The sequence below is a fragment of the Schistocerca serialis genome, chromosome 11 (assembly GCF_023864345.2).
Source record: "Schistocerca serialis cubense isolate TAMUIC-IGC-003099 chromosome 11, iqSchSeri2.2, whole genome shotgun sequence".
Taxonomy (NCBI): domain Eukaryota; kingdom Metazoa; phylum Arthropoda; class Insecta; order Orthoptera; family Acrididae; genus Schistocerca; species Schistocerca serialis.
This window is the reverse complement of record NC_064648.1, coordinates 30,241,248-30,254,240: the sequence shown is the minus strand read 5'-3', so window position 1 is coordinate 30,254,240 and position 12,993 is coordinate 30,241,248. Positions and strand designations below refer to the sequence as shown.

Here is a 12,993-nt window from a genome sequence, read left to right as displayed (position 1 = left end):
ACCTCGTCTGCTACCTTCCAAACTTTACAGAAGCTTGCCCGCGAAAGGCAAAGGTCCCGAGTTCGAGTCTCGGTCGGGCACACAGTTTTAATCTGCCAGGAAGTTTCATATCAGCGCACACTCCGCTGCAGAGTGAAAATCTCATTCTTAAAACATTCATATTTCTTTACGTACTACACGAATGTGTAATAAAAATGTGGGTTCCTATTTTTAAAAAACGCAGTTGAAATCCATTTGACCTATGGCAACGCCATCTAGCGGGCCAACCATAGCGCCATCTGGTTTCCCCCTTCAAGCTAGACGAGGTTCGTTCTTTGTAGTTTTTTCGTTTGATACTTATTTAGTGAGATATTTGGCGCGGTCATGATCAATGGACCACCCTGTATACAAATTAAGTAAGAGAGGAAGAAACACGGGTCCCTGTGGCAAGAGATTATTCAATGCTTTCGTGCAGCGAGTGTCTTTTTCTGTAGTTACAGTAAATGTGTCAATTAGTTTTGCTATCCTTTTGCATGGGAAAAGGAGCAATAATTTTTAAACCACTCCATACGTCCAAACTGTGTCATATGCTACTTCATTTGCTACGCTGCTTCAATAAATGGTGTTAGAGATACGACTTGATCAGTGCAGTCCCGTCCTGGTCGGAGTCGAGCTTGCTCAGTAGGGAGGTTCTGAAAGACTGCCGGACTAATCCGCATGTATATTTTCATTAATTGTGTGCTATGAACCAATCAAACCAAGAAAATCTAAGAGGTCACGTGTATCTTGGTGTCACAGAGCCACTAATACAGCATTACGATATGGAAATAACTTCCGCGTGCAGAAATCTGAACACGAGCCTGCAGAGGTTGAAGAAACCTGTTAACTAAATAGACAAGTAATCCAAAAAAGTGGCAGTTTGCAGTTTTTGTTATTTATACTGAATACACGGTCATGGGTTCTAAAGCATTTGTAACTGACAAAGTATATCTTTTGCCTTTCTGTATTTTCTCTGGAGAGACATGTATTCCCCGCAGGACACCCTAGTGTGTGTGGAGGAGGAGACTTCGCGCACTACAAACTCATCTACTGGCGAGCGGCGCGTGGCGAAACTGACTGTTGGTAAACCTCCGACGATCTCCAGTTGCTCTGACTGCGACGTAGTCGGCACTTCACGGAGACGTATGTGGAACGAAGAGGAGAAAATTTCTGAGGAGGCGAACGTTGTGTTGGAGTGAAGCTTGGACTGAAGAGACTCGGAACCTTTGAGATGTTTTGCTGTGGACGGGTGTTGGAAATTATGTCGACTGATGAGCAATGAGCAGGTTCTCCGCAGAAGCGGCGAAGAAAGGGAAATACGGAGAACACTGACAAGGAGAAGGGACGGGACGATGGGGCATCCTTAAGACATCAAGGAATAAGTTCCATGGCAATAATGGAGCTGTAGAGGGCATAATCTGTACGGGAGGAGAGACTGCAATAGGGGAGACTGTATCTCTTTCGTCAGATTTTTCACGTTCAAAACTTTTTAGTTGTATAACATGGTTATTAATGCATAACTTAATATAGAGGGTGATTTTTTCCATTGTGTACAAAATGTAGGGATTGATTGATGAGATGATACGGAACAAAAAATGTGTAATGAACTTACGTCCGGAAATGCATGGTTTCCATGCTAGAGACGGTTTATTCAACCATACATTGTTACTGAGGGCTAATATGCGCTGTACCCATGCAGCCACAGTTACAAAATGTGCTGAAAATGGTTTTCGTGTGTCTCAGCGCATGCGTGTAGGCGCCACTGCATGTTCTGTCTCATACGTTCACATCGGTCAGGCTGCATCCGAACAGTGCCAAAGGCAGTGTCTCCACATCTGGAATGGGTTCTGATACTCCATACTTTTGAGATGGCTCCATAGTCAGAAATCGCACGAGCAGGCCATGCAACTGGACCCCCTTGTCCGATCCATCAACCAGGGAAGACACGATTGAGATGCGTGCGAACGTTAACGGCGAAGTGGGCTGGAGCACCATCAGGTAGCAGCCACGTAACCCTTCGAATCATCAATGGTACTTCTTCCACAAGGGGAACCAAAGTCACCCTGAAGGAACGGCGATAGTTCCAGCCTGTTAAGCGAAGGAAGATTGGTCCCTGTTGTGTACATAGTTCCGCGTAGTCAGCGCGTACACAACTTTCCCACTAGAGCGCGCCCCGCTAAGCACAACAGCGCAGGCGCAGCGCTCGTCCGTCTCCGCACTACGAGATGGCGCTGCCTTAGAGACGGACCAAATTCTGCTTCCGCCAATCCGCGTATTAATGTGTAACGCAGCCAATGAGATTGCTGCTAACGTAGAACCTTCTCTCCTCACGGATCACACTCGCGTAGTGATACCTGAACGCATGAGGTATTATAACGAGTGTACAGACCTCCGATTAGTCAGTCTGCATTAGTCTGTAGTCAAGCTTCAGTCTGCACCTAATAAGATTATCATATTCCTGTACATAGCCATGAAGAGAAATGAATAGACACTTTGTCAAGTATCAGAGATATGTGAGAATAAGATTAACGTACCAAGACCAAGGGAACTTCAGATTGTCAGTTGTAAGCAGCATCCAGAATCAAGTTACGTGCTATCTTTGCTTTTTATTATTTTAATAAATGTGTGTGAAAACTAATCAAGTTCTGAAATGATAATTAAATAGACACCCTAGCTGCAAACAGGTGTTGATGTACTTCATTGGGGACATGTTGAAAATGTGTGCCCCGACCAAGACTCGAACCCGGGATCTCCTACTTACATGGCAGACGCTCTATCCATCTGAGCCACCGAGGACACAGAGGATAGTGCGTCTTTAGGGACTTATCCCTTGCACGCTCCCCGTGAGGTCCACATTCCCAACATGTCCACACCACTACATTCGTAGTGCGTCTAATAGATGTTTGCCCATCATACTCATTACTCGTGGCAGATTAATCTACCAAGTCCCGTACGAGTTCGGGCATAGCGTGTGCGTTCGCACAAGAAGGTCAATGGCCGGGAAGCCATATTTTAACTATCTATCACGGTAGTATCTGTTCCCGAAAGAACAGTTACCGTGGATAATCATGCAGCTTTGCTAGAAATGAAATGATAATTAAATAGACACCCTAGCTGCAAATATAGTTAAAATATGGCTTCCCGGCCATTGACCTTCTTGTGCGAACGCACCTGCTATGTCCGAACTCGTACGGGACTTGGTAGATTAACCTACCACGAGTAATGAGTATGATGGGCAAGCATCTATTAGGCGCACTACGAACGTAGTGGTGTGGACATGTTGGGAGTGTGGATCTCACGGGGAGCGTGCAAGGGATAAGTCCCTGCAGACGCACTATCCTCTGTGCCCGCGGTGGCTCAGATGGATAGAGCGTCTGCCATGTAAGCAGGAGATCCCGGGTTCGAGTCCCGGTCGGGGCACACATTTTCAACACGTCCCCAATGAAGTACATCAACGCCTGTTTGCAGCTAGGGTGTCTATTTAATTATCATTTCATTTCTAGCAAAGCTGCATGGTCATCCACGGTAACTGTTCTTTCGGGAACAGATACTACCGTCAGATATAATCAAGTTCTGCTTAAAGTTGGTCACCGTCAATCTGCTACTCTAAGCGTGCAAGTGGCATTTCTATCGTCTGACCTAACGGCAGAAGATAAACACGCCACGATAAGACCACGGGACATATTGCTGACACTCGCCTACTTCGCTAGAGCGACACGTCAAATAATCTGACATTGTGTATACCGAAGGTCTTACAGTACGCACACCACAGACACAAAATACGGTCGTGCCCACAACCCGACCCACACATTCCGGCTGCACTGATGCTGATGATTCGCTGCCAAAAAATGGTTCAAATGGCTCCGAGCACTATGGAACTTAACACCTGAGGTCACCAGTCCCCTAGAACTTAGAACTACTTAAACCTACGTGACCTGAGTACATCACACACATGCATGTTCAAGGCAGGAGTGGAATCTGCGACCGTAGCAGCAGCGCGGTTCCTGACTGAAGCGCCTAGAACCGCCAGGCCACCGAGGCCGGCGCGATTCGCTGTCACCATACCATGGGTCTTCTGCTAACTACCCCACAGATGTCTGTTATGAAAGCTGAAGATACCACTCTGAGTATAATTGGTCTAATCTCTGAATAGGATGGATCACATAAGTCCCGGAATTTTGGTTGCCTGGTGAAGAAACCAGTGACAAAGCTCCCGATGTCGAAGGTCTGTCGCTAGTAGCTCCGCACTCAGTGTAAGGGATAAGGCAGGAGAACGTTGCACACGGACGTCTGGCTTACCCTGGTCTGGCGGGCCAGCTGCGTGGGACTGACACGGCGGTCGCCTTCCTCAGCGTTAATCGCATTTTCCTCCAAGGCCGGTGTCGAAACATTTAGGGTACGTCGTTCACGATTTCCTGCTTCCTGATGTGACCCCGTCTCAGACAAACGGCGAAACACTGTCGCAGACATCGAATGCTGTGGCTGTTGTAGGCGGGGATAGATTTCCTGATACAACCTCGCTGCCCGCCGCCTGTTGCCATTTGCCTTTCCGTAAGTAAACACCTTTTCCTGTACACACCGTAACTGCATTCCACACTACCGCAATCCCGAGTGTATAACGCTGAAATACGAAGTCCACCTTTAAGCATTTGTTTACCAACAGCCGCTAGCACAGTTGCAGATAACATGATGTCTGCTGAGAAAAAACGGCAACAGAAATAAGCAGAGAAAATATGCCGCAAGCAGCGACAGTTCAAAAAAAAAAAAAAAAGGTTCAAATGGCTCTAAGCACTACGGGACTGAACATCTGAGGTCATCAGTCCCCTAGACTTAGTACCACTTAAACCTAACTAACCTAAGGACATCACACACATCCATGCCCGAGGCAGGATTTCAACCTGCGACCGCAGCAGCAGCGCCGTTCCGGACTGAAGCGCCTACAACCGCTCAGCCACTCCGGCCGGCTCCAAATATCAAGTCACAATTTTATTTAGAGGCAGAAAGACTAATATTGACAGCTGAGAAGCTTGCCGCTCCCTTTCAACACGGCCGTAGTCATGGCCGCTCACAACCTCCGAAAGAGTACATTGGTGAAAATCTGCAACACACCACATTACTTTAAACTAAAAATTTTAACAACTCACACAAACACATTAACTATGCACCCCGTAAGAGGGATGGACATGGTACAAACACTGACACTAACAAATTATTTGCCACCGAAAGTGCAATTTGTTTTTTAAAAGGACTCTTACGCTGCAATGGTGGCAACTTTATAAAAACGACTATTTAAATAAAACCCATGAAATTTAGACTTACATAAAACGTACAACATGCTCTACATTATGCATATACCGCCTCGCAAGATGATTGGCAAGATAAAAACATATTTCAGGAATTCGGCCCATACACCTTAATTCTATAAATTCGTTAATACACCGAATCCGACAAACATGACAGAGGGAGCTATTAACGTACGGCAGACCGACAGACAGACACTAACTGCCTAACAAATGCGGACGAAAGACAGACGAGCAAGCTGGGGACGAGAGACTGACCAAGAACACAAGTATAAATTAGCAAGTGAAATGAAACAACATATCACCAATCGCTTAAATTCCAATAAACTGCCATGTCTGGTGAAGACCTGGCGCACCACTCCCAAAACGCTCTCCCGAACCGTCCGCTGCCAACGGCTCCAACGGACGCAGGAAGGCGCGCCGATCTCCCGACTCACGGCGTCGCAGCTCGCACCGGCCAAACCCATGTCGTGGTTTGACTCCTGCTGCTCTCGTGTCGGCCGCGAAGCCACTACCCCTCGCTATACGGCGCCGCCCACTGGACTCACGTGGCGACCTCACGTGCGCCGACGGTCCAGGCGGACAAGTCGTCTCGTGTCTCACAAGGGAACCTCCCCATCGCACCCCCCTCAGGTTTAGTTATAAGTTGGCACAGTGGATAGGCCTTGAAAAACTGAACACAGATCAATCGAGAAAACAGGAAGAAGTTGTGTGGAACTACGGAAAAAATAAGCAAAATATACAAACTGAGTAGTCCATGCGCAACATAAGCAGCATTAAGGATATTATGAGCTCAAGAACGCCGTGGTCCCGTGGTTAGCGTGAGCAGCTCTGGAGGAAGAGGTCCTTGGTTCGAATCTTCCATCGGGTGAAAATTTTACTTTCTATATTCTCGCAAATTTATGATCCGTCCGTTCGTTCATTGACGTCTCTGTTCACTGTAATAAGTTTAGTGTCTGTGTTTTGCCACCGCACCGCAAAACCGTGCGATTAGCAGACGAAAGGACGTGCCTCTCCAGTGGGCACCGAAAACATATGCTCGCAAGGTCATACGCCAACCGATTCCTCCACAGGACAACACGTCTGATATATTCTATACGACACTGGTGACGGCATGTGCGTCACCTGACAGGAATATGTTGTCGACCCACCTAACCTGTACACTTGGCGAATGGGTAAAAACATTATTCTAGCTTGCCGATTTAGGTTTCCCTGTGCTCTGTCAAAACATATATTTCTAACGTTTTCAAATTTTACCGTGTGTAGACCGTCAAATCCTGCATGTGTCCAAGCAAATCGGAACATGTCCTGGAATTTTGGAGAGCGAAGTTGATTATGTTTGAGTGCCTTAACTTTGATAATAGTCTGAAAATAAAAAATTTTTCACTCGAGGGAAGCTTGAACCAAAGACCTTTCGTTTCGCAGATGCTCACGCTAACCACGGGACCACGGCGCTCTACAGCTTGCAGTGCCCTTGATGCTGCCTATGTTGCGCATGGACTACTCAGTTTGTATATTTTGCTTATTTTTTTCATAGTTCCACACAACTTCTTCCTGTTTTCTTGATTGATCTGTGTTCAGTTTTTCAAGGCCTATCCACTGTGCCAACTTGTAATTAAATCTGAGTGGGGTGCGATGGGGAGGTTCCCTTGTCAGTGCGCCACCGACCAACTATAACTCCTCTTCTTCTTGATGATTTGGTTTGATTTGTACTTGGCCTCGGCTAAAACTTGGCGACAGTCGGTAGAGTGTTGAGATCCTTATCAAGTTACTAAGACGACGTTACACAAAATAACAGTGCTGAATCGAAACGTCGACGTGCGTGAGATATTTACTTCACCAAGAATCGTAATTAATCGTTCGTAATCGATGTTCAACTGACTAATGATGAAATATTAATGATAAAACCAATACAGTCACATCCACAACAAATTCCCTACAAGCTGGTCGTAATTCCAAGTATCTAAGAAATCGTTAACAGTGGGCTTGTTATTTGAGTCAAAGATTCTACACAAGCGCCGAGCGCTATAGTCAAATATTATCTCTGCACGTAATTATTACTTGGGAGTTTCATGTCAATAATTTGATAGAATTTTAAATCACAAATGCACGACTTGGCACGAGAGGGTGTTTTATTGCACAATATCAGTCACTTCCTAACCGAGCATTGAGAAGAAAACTTTCCCAGGTGTTGGAGGGATTTAAATTATATGATTCGGACCTATCACTGAAGTTCCATAAACCACTGGCTATTATGAATGAAAATTGTCTATCAGTGTTCGTTGCCTAAATCACTGTCTAAGTAATGTTAAGTTCAATTATCTAGTTAAAAGTTCACTTCTTTCTAGCAGGTAAAAGTCCTCCGAATTCTAATGCCGTGATATTTGAAGTCAGAAGACCGTATTACTGCGTCATAATAGATCGCAATTATTCAATCTCAAAAACAACCTAAGCGCGCCTTCACGTACGAGCATTCAAATATATGACCTGCTTCGGCTAACTCTCGTAACGTAGTGAGAATGCACTGAATTATACTTAGTCATTACTCACTATTCTTTGGGATCGTTGGTTCTACTTTGCAAATGTTAATTTATGCAAATTTTGCGATTTATTATGATTTTGATTTTAATTTTACTGAAATTTAATCTTTCTTTCGCAGATTGCTAAATTGTCAAGTCATAGATTGCTGATTTAATTACTTGTTATCGTCCTAATAAAAGTGATAAATGGAACTTCGTTCGCTTATTCACTTTTCTGTGAATTTGGGACTTGGGGGGAGCAAATTATTTTTTTTTTTTTTTTTTATTTCTCGTCCGAGGAAGTGGCGTTACACAGCCCATCGATCCAACCGGCAATGACCATTGCCTGAACAAACTCTAGCAGACTGGCGGCCTAACACATGCTAGCACTCCGGACGACAGACAGACGACAGACCCCACACTGACCAGGCTGACCAACTGACCAACTCGCCTCCTAGCGAGCTCGTAGCGCCCCTTAAATGCACGTGAACGGGCAACCTCTGCCCTTTCCCACCAGAGGGAGACACCAAAGCTGCGACTGCCTCAGCGGCGCCACCGCCAGAAACGGAGGGCGACTGCTTCACACTACGCGCTATGGCGCGCTCTGCAAAACAGAAATTTTTACCACGGCTCAACGTGGTCATTCCTCTTGAGGCCACTCCGGACGGTTACACACAGGAATTTTACGCTACTCACGGTTTCCAGAGATTCGTCGGCTAAAGTGTGGCCACACAGCCGTGGTACCCCCTCTCCTACGTGTGCGCAACACGTTACGTTTATTTACGTCCAGCGTCAGCTGCCACTCCCTAAACCAGCGCCGATCTCCTGGAAGTCTTTCAGCTGTTCGCCACAGTTCAAATGGTTAAAATGGCTCTGAGCACTATGGGACTTAACATCTACGGTCATCAGTCCCCTAGAACTTAGAACTACTTAAACCTAACCTAACCTAAGGACATCACACAACAGCCAGTTTCGCCACAGTCTTGTGACGTTGTTGCTACCTTCTTGCGGAGAACCACCTCGTCTGCTCGGAGCCTCATGAAGTTTCTAACCATCCTCTCTTAATTATTTATATATGAAGGCGTGCCTCCGAATCTTGTTACGTGGAAACTCTTACAGCTTACGAAATAAAACAAAGTTTACTTTCATTCTACATCTTTATCCTGTGGGGCCTCCATATTTACTTCTCAACGCAGACGTCCTGTTCCAGACGTCGATGAGGATAAGCCTGTTTCATGCTCGAATATCGATGTTACATATAAGTACCGTGTGTGTGTTCGATGGCTGTGAGGTAATTACCTACGTTACTACCGCTGCTGCCTTCACATTTAGGTGATGCTATTTACAAGCATAGTACCCGATTTTTCTTCTCTTGGCTTGAGAGAAAGCTCACAGCCGTTCATCATCAGAGGGACGAAAGCGTAACTCTTGATTTTCATTTTCCATCCAGGAAGTATGCAGATGTGGGTTATGGGCTATTGGTGCTACTCACTAGCTGCCCCAACAGTCCTACCTCGTTCCCTGCTGAGTAGACTTGGCTGTGGCAACTCTCCGGTGCCGAAACAACTCTCCAGTGCTTCTCAGTAGTAACCACCCCAGCACACTGCCTACTGAATAGACTTGGCTCGGGCCACTCTCCAGTGCTACTGAGTCCCAGCAAACCTCTCTCATTCCATACTGATTGGACTTGGCTGTAGCGATTGTCTGATGCTTCCCAATGCCAACTATCGTGGCAAATTCCTTGGCTGGGAAAGCTATTCCACTGCTTCTCAATCCCAGCATTCTACTCTCGTTCCCTACTGAGGTCACTTGCCTATAGCGATTCTCTAGTGCTTCCCAGTCGTAACCATGCTGACACATTCCTCACTCAGCAGACTTGGCTGAGGAAATTATCCAGTGCTTCTCAGTCCCAGCATTCCCTCACCTCTCCTATGGAGAATAATTGGCTGGAGCAGATCTCCAGTGCTTTTCAGTAGTAAACATCTTGGCTCATTCCCTACTGAGTAGAGTTGGCAGGAGCAATTGTCCGGTACTCCTCAACAGTAATCATCGCTACACATTCCCTACTGAGTACATTTGGCTGGGACAATTTTCCAGTGCTCATGAATAGGAACCATCCCAGCAAAACTCCGTACTGAGTAGACTTGTCTGGGTTAACTCTGCAGAACTCCTCATAATAATCATCCCGATACATTCCGTATTCAGTCGCCTTGGCTTGAGCGACTCTCTAGTGTTCCTCAATAGTATTCAACCCGACACATTCCATATTCAGTATACTAGCCTGGGACAATTTTCCAGTGCTCATGAATAGGAACCATCCCAGCAAAACTCCGTACTGAGTAGACTTGGTTGGGTTAACTCTGCAGAGCTCCTCATAATAATCATCCCGATACATTCCGTATTCAGTCGCCTTGGCTTGAGCGACTCTCTAGTGTTCCTCAATAGTATTCATCCTGACACATTCCATATTGAGTATACTTGGCTGGGACAATTTTCCAGTGCTCATGAATAGGAACCATCCCAGCAAAACTCCGTACTGAGTAGACTTGGTTGGGTTAACTCTGCAGAGCTCCTCATAATAATCATCCCGATACATTCCGTATTCAGTCGCCTTGGCTTGAGCGACTCTCTAGTGTTCCTCAAAAGTATTCATCCCGACACATTCCATATTCAGTATACTTGGCTGGGACAATTTTCCAGTGCTCATGAATAGGAAGCATTCCAGCACAATTCTCTACTGGTAGGACTTGGCTGGAGAAACTCTCCATCGCTTCTTAGTCCCCTCATTCCTCTCCTTCACACTGCTGTTACCCCTTACCTTTCATTTGAGTTAATGTACAGGTGTTCTCTCGTTTCTTGTCATTTTACCTCAGAGCTCTCATGTGTTATGTGGCACAGTTAGTCATTTGACGTCGGTAGTGGTTTACGCTGATACAGCTCTTGGCGGCTATAGACAGACTTTTCGATCATGTACTTGCGACTGAGTAAACGCGACTTATCCCTGACCTGACGTATGTTTCATTATGTGATGTCACCGCCAGACACCACACTTCCTAGGTGGTAGCCCTTTAATCGGCCGCGGTCCGTTAGTATACGCCGGACCCGCGTGTCGCCACTATCAGTGATTGCAGACCGAGCACCGCCACACGGCAGGTCTAGAGAGACTTCCTAGCACTCGCCCCAGTTGTACAGCCGACTTTGCTAGCGATGGTTCACTGTCTACTTACGTTCTCATTTGCAGAGGCGACAGTTGGCATAGCCTTCAGCTACGTCATTTGCTACGACCTAGCAAGGCGCCATATTCAGTTGCTATGTATGAGAATGTATTGTGAACAGATAATATTGTGAATCATATACCGTCAAGAGCGACGTTTATCATTAATTAATTGAAGTTAAGTATCGAACTAATTATGTCCGCTTTCTGAATTCTAATTCCTTGTCATGTTCCAGACCTCACGTCAGTATAGTCATTCCTTCCTCACGCCAGCCTGCGTGAGCTAAAACGCGTGCATTTCGGCCTCCAGTTGTAACACGGTGTTGGCTCTTCTGCCAACACATGACTTTAAACAATGATGGTTGTTACTGTCCTACTCTCTGCAGTTGTTTTAATTATAGTAAATGTGAAAATAAACTTAGAATTGGTGTGGCTGCAGTGCTGTCTTCCACTTGTATAAGGTAGCTGAATCAAAAGTGTGTGTGAGTGAGTCGTCTGTGTGCGCAGAACCGTCACTGCCGCGACCCAGAGTGAGTTAGAGGAATATTGGAGTTAGCAGGAGCAGTATGCAGGGATTCTATAACTAGCCACACATCTCCGAGCGAAAGTCTTTCGCTCACACTGTGGTGTTACAGATATGGAGTGGAAAGAATCATACATAGAGTTAGGGGAAGCAGTAACCGTACATCTCTGAGTGAATACTAGGCAGGCGAAACATGTTACAGGGGGGGACTTGCCACAGACACCCTTTGTGTCACACATCGTAGGGCCAATATTCTGGAAAGTGAAATATGACTTCATAGGACGTGTTTCAATACTTGAACTGTGGGCTGGAATTCCCCATGTTATATCTAGCTCAACATGTCTGTGCAGGTTTGTGACGTCATAGAACCAGAGCCAGTATTCCAGATCTGGACCAGTATACCACAATTGCACAGAGTTGTATAAATAACCTGACAGCATGGAGATGTGCTGCTTATCCCTGTCGCTATATTGCACTGTAGGTGAGACGTCTTCGATCCTGACGTCGTAGTTAGGCTGGTGCTCATATTTTAAGTCAGCATGACAGAGCACGACGTTGAATTTCCACCAATTTGTTCTCACGACTGCAGCCCTTGTTCCGGCGAAACAAAAAGCGCCGCCACGGCGATGGAGAACGCAAGAGCAGGGAAGTCTGTGAGACGACGTCAGCCGATAGCCGGCTGGCTATGACGTCACCACGACAGCAGCGGCCTCTACGAGCAGAGAATACGAGCACCGCCCCTGCCAGCACAGTGATGGACCGGCACAGTAGTAGTCCGGCACTGCGATACGGTATGGTCATAGTATACAGAGAAAGACACTGGCTGTTTCCATGTCCCCCATCGCTTGCGACATGATCTTATAAATAGCAAGTTAAGTATTGTCAATCTGCTTCATTGAAATAAAAACTATTAATCTTATTTGCTTGAACTTTTGAGTAGCTTTTCGAGAACGCAGCATCCTTCAGGCATCCTATAAGCGACGAGTGGGCAGGACCCCATAGCTCTACTCCCATATGAAACACACTAGTGCAGTTGGGCTATTTCTTGAATTTTCTATCAACATTCTGAATTTCCCTCCAAAATATTAACTTCGCGTTCGTCACAGAGGGGAGAGGGGTGTATAGAAACCCTCTTACTCTACGATGACGTGATCAGTGATGTCATAGAGATCGGGCGGCGTCCTTTGTTATCCGTGAACTGTCCTTACTCACCTACTAGTGTGTGTCCTATATGCAGCGCCCACAGGTCAGCGTCTCTTAAGCAAACTGGAGCGGCTGCTAAAAATATATCTTCATTTGAACAATTAACTCTTTATCTCCGTCAAAGAACATCACGATGGAACATTTTGGTGTTTCTACTTAAAAGCAGTATTTCCATACCGTGCACGTTTTCATAAAATTCTCTATGCTTTTTGACAA

The 12,993-nt window shown here is 45.9% G+C and overlaps 1 non-coding gene across 1 annotated transcript; it reads left to right on the top strand.

The window, feature by feature from the left end:
• Positions 1–3,363: 3,363 nt before the first annotated feature.
• On the top strand, positions 3,364–3,438 carry Trnat-ugu (transfer RNA threonine (anticodon UGU)). Its single transcript has one exon. It is a non-coding gene; the product is annotated as a tRNA-Thr (tRNA).
• The last annotated feature ends 9,555 nt before the right edge of the window (positions 3,439–12,993 follow it).